A 7,867-nucleotide genomic window follows, 5' to 3' on the forward strand; every position below is an offset into this window, starting at 1 on the left:
CTGACAGTATAGTGGGACTGGTATAACAAGTTGCCCCTTTGTTTTTGGCATCGATCAGGTAAAACAGTAACTAGGTCTTAATATGATATTATGATAGAAAGAACATTCTAGTAAACAGATAATGTTTGCTTGTATTATCCTTAATTATTTTGTGACAAATATGGTGAGTTATTAGTTTGTTTCATATTTTGCTATTTGTTTCTTCCTATTTTATGTAGTTTAATGATCAGTTTTTACAAAAATCGATGATATTTGTTGCCTCCTATTTGTATCATTCAGCCCCTGTAAGGTCTCAAACAAAATTGATGCTAAAAAAAGCTATGAAATTCAAGTAAAACAGAAAGATGCTAAAAAAAGTTATGCGCCTCTATCTGCCAGAGAAATATGTTCTGATTTTGACAATTTCATATGAGAAAGCTATATAAAGTGCTAGAGAAGTATAGTGAGATATTAAAATAAAACAAACGCCAAATTCCTAAATAACACATAAATTTTCAATGCTGACAAGATCTTGCCTATCTTCTAGTTTGACACCTTAAAAAGCAGAAATTTATATTTTGCATGAAACAAACAAAAAAGCAATTTTTGTACCAACACCATCATCTCACATCTGATTGGTGATTTGTGAGTTGGATCAGTAAAATCCCAGTCCGCCTCCAGCACATGCCATGTTATTTCAGTACCGGTCATAGCCGTATTAGTACTGTGTCTTGTAATACCAGTAGCCCATGTTAATTATTCTCCGAGGCAAATCATCTGTACTCTTGTATGATTCAGTGAAGCTTCTAGCACATATCTCACATCTAAAAACCTTGTTCCTCATCAAATTCAAAGAAAAGTAGTGTCAAATGATAACAACTTGATCCTTTGAAATTCACCTGGTGAAATTCAAATAAAACAGAAAAATTCTTGTTCCAGTTTTACTCTTATAATCTCGATCATATAGAGAAAGCTGTGACAAGAATGAAAAAGTTGGATTTAGTACAAAAAAGAAAGAAAAAAAAAATGGAGATATAAATAAGTGCATACCGTAGATGAATTATTTAATTTGCTGTTAAATTTAGAAAAACGAAATGGAACAAATAAACTCCTCCTGCAAATAGACATTTGAACATGAACTGCTTCAATAAACCTTCAATTGCCGGAGATCAGAACATGAATTACTTCAATAAACCATGACCAAAAATAATTCCGATAAATCCAGCCCTCTTTCTTATTTCATTGACAATTGCATTAGAACAATTCAACCCAATAGATGTAATTGACTTGATTAATATCAGGTAAAGACAGATAGTTATTAGGAGACAGAAATTTTCAGAATAAGGACGACGGCAAACGGTCAAACCAATTTTTTTTGGCTTCTAAGTTCGGTAAATAGTAATTGTCTACTTGAAACTCATAACAAAATAATGTTTCTGAACTTACAAGCAGTCTGAGAGGCGAGCTGGACAGGATTGCTTTTGAGACTTAGAAGTGCAGCAACCCATGCATACCGTAGATGAATTATTTGTTGTTAAATTTAGAAAACCCAAAGAAAAAGTTCATACCGTAGATGAAGAATTGGAGTGTGCGGAGAAGAATTGAGAGGAAAGGGCAGAGTCACCTAGGAAATGGTTAGGCGGGAGAAAGAAAGATGAGGAATTAGGACTGTAATTTTGATGAAGGGCAAAACAGTCTTTTAAATATTTTATTAATATTTATATTAATTTTTAAGAGATTAAATGAAGAAATGGGGATATAAATAAAATTATTTAGTTTTGATGGGGATATAACTAAATTTAGAGTTGTGATGGGGATATATCTAAAAAGAGAAGTTTTGATGGGGATATATATAAATTTCTCAATTGTATATTTTTTGAAATTTTTTTACTATTAATTATTAAGCCACTTTGAAAATTATTATTTTTCTGTGAACAGTAAAAAACATTAAAAATTTCTAAGCAAAAAATCTGACGAGACTTGATAGCTTCGACGGGATCATTCAAACCATTTATTTATATGTCAACCCAGGAACAAAGGAGTCTCAAAAATAGAGTAAAACTAGGGTGCTCTTAAGCTCACCAAAATTTTGGTGACCTTAACTCTAAAACTCATCAAATTGATTTCAAATGACAAATCCGAACCGTTGAAACCCGCATACCTTACGTGTGATGCATCTACATGTGAAATTTTTAAACATTCAAATTAATTTAGTATAAAGTCAAGCGGTCAAAAACGTTCAAAAAATGAATGCACTAAAATTAATTTATTAACCTTCTAATTTTGACCGCTTGACTTTAGACTAAATTAATTCGAATATTTAAAAATTTCATATGTAGATGCATCACACATAAGGTGGGCGGGTTTCAACGGTTCGGATTCGTCATTTGAAATCGATTTGATAAGTTTTAGAGTTAAGCTCACCAAAACTTTGGTGAGCTTAAGAGCACCCTAGTTCTACTCCTCAAAAATAATATATATATATATAGAGATGGACTTGGGTGAGACACGGAGTATACGCGTTTGGTGCTCCATGGTACAGTTTAGCCATTTTGAAAATTCAAACAACCGATCCGAACCGCTCAACACGATCTCCATATTGAAATGTGCTTGGAGACCAAATTTTACATTTTTTGAAATTTTTTTACTATTTATTAAGCCACTTTGAAAATCGCTGATCCGGTGGTTCAGAAATTTTTACTGTTTTTACTGTTCACCCGGATTTTCAGATTTTCAAAAATGCTTAATAAATAGTAAAAAATTTCCAAAAAAATATAAAATTTAGTCTCCAAGCACATTTCAATATGGATTAAACATCTAACGGTTCGGATCGATTGTTTGGACTTTCAAAATGAAAATACAGCGTGAAGTATAAACGCGTATACACCGTGTCTCACCCAAGTCCATCTCTCTCTCTATATATATATATATATATGTCTGTTCTTCTCTTTTTGTAGCATACATAATTAATTTATACGTTATTTTGAAATCTCACATATCTATGTACATTTATTTTCTTCTACTAGTTCTTGTAATTGTGTGCATCTCATTTTGCCTTTGGATTTTCTTCATTAATTTTCTGTATAAAATGCATCACCATTTGATTTTTGAAGTGCCTGTTTAGTGCATTCCATTTGATTTTTGAAGGTTTTTCCTAATATTCTTTTGAAACAAAATTTTCAATCCTCAATTTTAATTTTATTAAAAACAAAATATGTAAAAAAAATTCATGGTAGTAGTGAGGTTGGATTTTGCGAAAATAAGATGTACTTGTTTATTTATTATTTTTGAAAAAAATTCAGTCAAATAAGATGTAAAAAATAAAATTGAACACAGGAGAGGAGAAGAGGAATATTATTTTCATGACAAAAATCACAAACCCATCATTTATTAAATATATTTACAAGTATATTTGATGACAATCATTAATAATAAAAATGTATATAATTTGTTATTTGCGTAAAATCATTAATTTAGTAGATCCATTCGATCTATAAAAATTTTCAGTGCATTATTTGATGACAATCATTAATAGTAAAATTTTATCTAATTTAATATATTATTTGTGAATTTTTTTACTAAAATTAAAAAAAAATTCAACAAAATTTATAAAAGTTGTAGAGTTAGTGAAATAAAAATAAGCTGAAATATGTGGCTTGCTCTACACGCAAAAGGTTGTACTGTCGAATCAAATAAAAAATGATTCATGCGGATTGCGGAATGCACCGGTAATTTCTAAACTCAAAATTTATGTTACCTGAGGTGCTATCATATCTTTCCTAAAACCTCAAACTAAAAACTCAGGTGAATCAGCTCCGCTCTCTCTCTCAGATCCTCCATTCCAAATCTGTTTGTTTGATACCTTAGGAGATCCACCAATTAAAGATTCTCACAACGGCTATTTGCCCTGCTCGTCCTATTCTTCTATTTAGTGGCATTTAGTTCCGCGAGGTAGAGAGAGATCGGGAGAGCGTGCCTCTGTCTTACGCCTCTCCTCTCGCGCCAAGCCTCCACCCCTACTCTCCTCCCGCGCGTGTGAGACTATTTCTATAAAACCTCCGATCTCGTCGCATAAGAAGCGATCGTCACCGAACCACCGCAGTAGCCCTCGCTGAGCTGAGCTGGCTCAAGTCTTTCAGGCGGTAGGAGTTGGAGGAGGAGGGGAGAGGGAGAGGGGAAGAGGAGAAAGGGAGATCAGGGATAGAAGGGGTGAGAACTGAGAAGGAGAGGAGGGAGGGAAGGGAGAAGTTAGGGGGAGAGAGATCCGGGAGAGAGCGCTTCCATGGAGCTCTGACAAGCGTCTTCTCCCTCTTAGGTACTTTTCTCTAAATTTCCTCTCTAGATTTCACATTACAAGGTTGAAATTCTGCTCAATTGGTCTAGTATTTTGGATTTTTGACCTTAATTTTGACAAATTTTTTGTTTCTTTTACAATTGTGAAATTTTGTGAAATTTTTTTATTTCGTTTAGTTTCTGCTTCAGTATCGGGTTTTTACCATAATTTCTTGATAAAGGGATTTCAAGGGTTTTTATGCATGATTATCAATTCACTCTTCATTTTTTTTTTCAATTTCAGTGAGAAATCGTGTATCTCAGGGTTTAAGATGCAGAAACAAGGATTTTCTGGGGTTTAAGATGTAAAACCACTTCAGATATCTAGTCGATCAGGATCTGGTGCTGTTAGAGCAGGTTACACTTCTAACACAAAGCTATCATTTGAATCAAACTCGTATGAAAATATTGCTAAGATCAAACTCACAGCAGGTAGATTTTTTCCGTCAAATTGAGAAAAACTAACTTCATTTCTTATAATATGCTAGAGGATCTAAGTGAATGTTGGAATTTTGATGAGATAATTTGGCAGTGAACCTCGAATTCTAGATATCATGTTTTGTTTTGCTAAGTGCAGTGTTAAACAGAGCATTTATTATGAAACTACTGGGTCGTTAATGATTTTTTTACATGTTTCAGTCGATAATTTAATATAATATATTATATTGCTGTTAACAGATAGAGAATCACCATCAAGGCTGGTGAGGTTATTCTTGTCATTATAGAATGGAGAGACAGAGGAGAGAAGATGAGGTAAAGTACCCTTCATTGAAGAAGGGTCAAGAAGCTGAGCATTCCCTCTTCATCAGGATTGGTTTTGTGTTTAATTTATTTCTTCGGGCACAATTTAATTTCACTCCGTGCATAATCATCTTATCACACACGGGTAAAAAAAAATATGTCTATTTCATAATTATTAATGAATATACTATCAGATAGTTAGTACTTAACTCTACTAATTTTTTAGCAAAATAGAGGCACCAACAGGCTAAGTTTTAGTCTATAATTTACACTTAAGTTTTGTTCCCATGGAAAACAAACACAAAGTAACAGTATTTAGAACATATCCAAATGATCAAAGCTGGTATTTTTGGCTTATCTCAATTGCCATTGCTGTTATAAGGTATATTATACTACAAGTAACAAGTCTGTGGCACCTCACTTCATCCAACCCTATTGACCGGTTTCCCAATCATAGTGCTGCTTTGAAGGCGCTTGCTTGGTGTCCCTTCCAGAGCAACCAACTAGCATGAGGAAGAGGTAGTAAGTGAATTATTCTTCTAATTAATCTTGTGTTACGATAATCTATTGTCGGTTTGATTTGCTGCTGGTTTGGGCCGTAGTCTGGTCTGTGATACTGCTATAGTTTTCTGATAAGGACAGAATTGCTTGATTTTTTTTTTTTTTAAATGTAGATGTTTAGTGTGTCAGCTTTATTGTAATAGGTGTATTTGTATGGTGACTTTCAGGATAGAAATGTTTATTAGAAATTTAGAATAGATAAGTCTTAGAAAAACGGTCAGTCCTAAATTTGTTCTCAGTTGTTGCCAAGTAGTTAATTTTTAATAATTATTTTGCCTTTTCTTTGTAAAGAAATATATGTAAATTAGAACTTACTGTCCGGTACATTGAAAAGGTTAAGAGACTAATTTTATTGTTTTTCCTTCTGTAATTTCAGGTTCAATGGAATCTCTCCAACCTGCAGATACCGAACACAAACCTACAAACTCATATGATTCTAAAGACAAGGTTCCTTTTTTAGCCTTATTAACATCTTATTATCACAATTTACTGAATGCAAAGAAAAATAAAGGACTGCAATTTCAGTTGGTACTCACACTCACAGTACATAAATGGTAACATGTTTAAGCCATAAATGGTACTCACATTAAAAAATAAAGGACTGCAATTTCAAGCACAAAATGTCATTTTATCTGACTCTGATGGTACATTTCAAGCCATAAAGGTAAAAAAATCAAATAAATTTCCTTTTAAAATGTTAGGCTTATTTGTAATATTGACCATCTCATTTTTAAAACTGTGGCAATGAATAAATATTCAGTTTTGTTCAGTGATGATGATGACTATCGAGACGATGAAGATGATGTAGATCAAGAGGTACTTGTTTTTCATCTTTTGATAACTTTTTAAGTGTGGTTTGCTATGCTGATTGATTAGTCTGAATCCTCAATGGTGATGAATTTAGGGCCAAATTACTAGTCTGTGTACTGACTTTGAGATGGTTGCGACAATATCAGTTTTGTAGTATGCTATCATATGCACTGATTACTAGTCTGTGTACTGACTTTGAGATGGTTTTATTTTCATATGGACTGGGTTTTAAAAGTCTATATATGCACTTAAGCATTGATTACTGGTCCATTTGTATTGTGCAGTGTACAAAGATGGTGGAAAGGAGAAGAAGAAAAGCGGTACCAAATACGCCTTAGTTTTATGCATATACATACTGTCCCCCAGCTTAACAAAATACATCTCTAGGTAAGTAGTTAATTCTAATTTTTTTGGCACTCTTATATAAATTCTCCAGACTGGAGAGTTATTCTCCAGCTTTGCATTTTCAATTTTACTTTTTCTTTTTCTTTGAAGCTTTTTGATCACTTTCTGACGAAGTTATGTGACAATTGTGTGTTCTTTTTTTAGTGTTGTTGTCTCTTTTTGAATGATTACACTCAAGGAAACCTCAACTTTATAGGACCCACATTATTGACTAGTTCAAGGAATCCAAGCACCTTTTGTAATTACATATGATGTCACTTCTCAGGGAATCAAACCGCCTTATGTAGTTGAGCCGTGTTGGTTCTGTAGCTTGTAGAAATTCCTTTGATTGAGTTGCTTTGTTTTCCTCTCTTTCAAAAAATTTGGAGATTTTGAATGTTTAACTGTCGAGTGTACCACATGGATGATGACATGTACCAGTGCTGGTACAGTGTTGGCGCTGGTCATTCAGTACTAGTGAGTTTTGGAGTTTTTGGTAAACTTGGGTAGGTGGCAATTCGGTACCAGTTCATCTTGCTGTCTTGTACCAAATGAATTAAGGTCACTTGACAAATAGGGCTTAGCTTGTACCAGTACGTGGTGTAATGGTAAGAAACATAGTTTAGTATACCAACTAATGCTTTGTTATCGAATGGGCAGGTTTACTTCACAGTATATGGTAAGCTGAAGCATGAATTTTCATCTGGTACAAACGACCAACTCTCAATTGCTGGAAATATACTTGTTGCTGTCGACAATGGAACTGCATGTGCGCAGTTGTTAGTAAACCCTTTATGGGTTGTCAAAACTCTAATCCAGGTTCTTCTCTTCTTCTTTTTGCTATATTTTTATGATGAAAATATTTTTTCGTTGCCAACTTCAACCCAGTACAACACAATTTCAATATGGACATTTTATACATGTACCTGAACTATACTTTCTTTTTCACTTCTTTTTTTAATTGTTTTCCGATAAAAGGGGTATCAAGCCAGAACAGGTACTGTACAAAAGTACACTTTCAGCTTTAAGAACGATTAAACATGAAGAAAGCTTTAGGGGT

General features: G+C 33.5%; 1 long non-coding RNA gene across 1 annotated transcript; it reads left to right on the forward strand.

The window, feature by feature from the left end:
* Positions 1-4,230: 4,230 nt before the first annotated feature.
* LOC144573433 (uncharacterized) lies at positions 4,231-5,195 on the forward strand. Its single transcript, XR_013517965.1, has 3 exons — positions 4,231-4,294; positions 4,556-4,743; positions 4,990-5,195. It is a non-coding gene; the product is annotated as an uncharacterized LOC144573433 (long non-coding RNA).
* The last annotated feature ends 2,672 nt before the right edge of the window (positions 5,196-7,867 follow it).

Source organism: Carex rostrata, chromosome 21, assembly GCF_964058835.1.
Source record: "Carex rostrata chromosome 21, lpCarRost1.2, whole genome shotgun sequence".
Lineage (NCBI taxonomy): Eukaryota > Viridiplantae > Streptophyta > Magnoliopsida > Poales > Cyperaceae > Carex > Carex rostrata.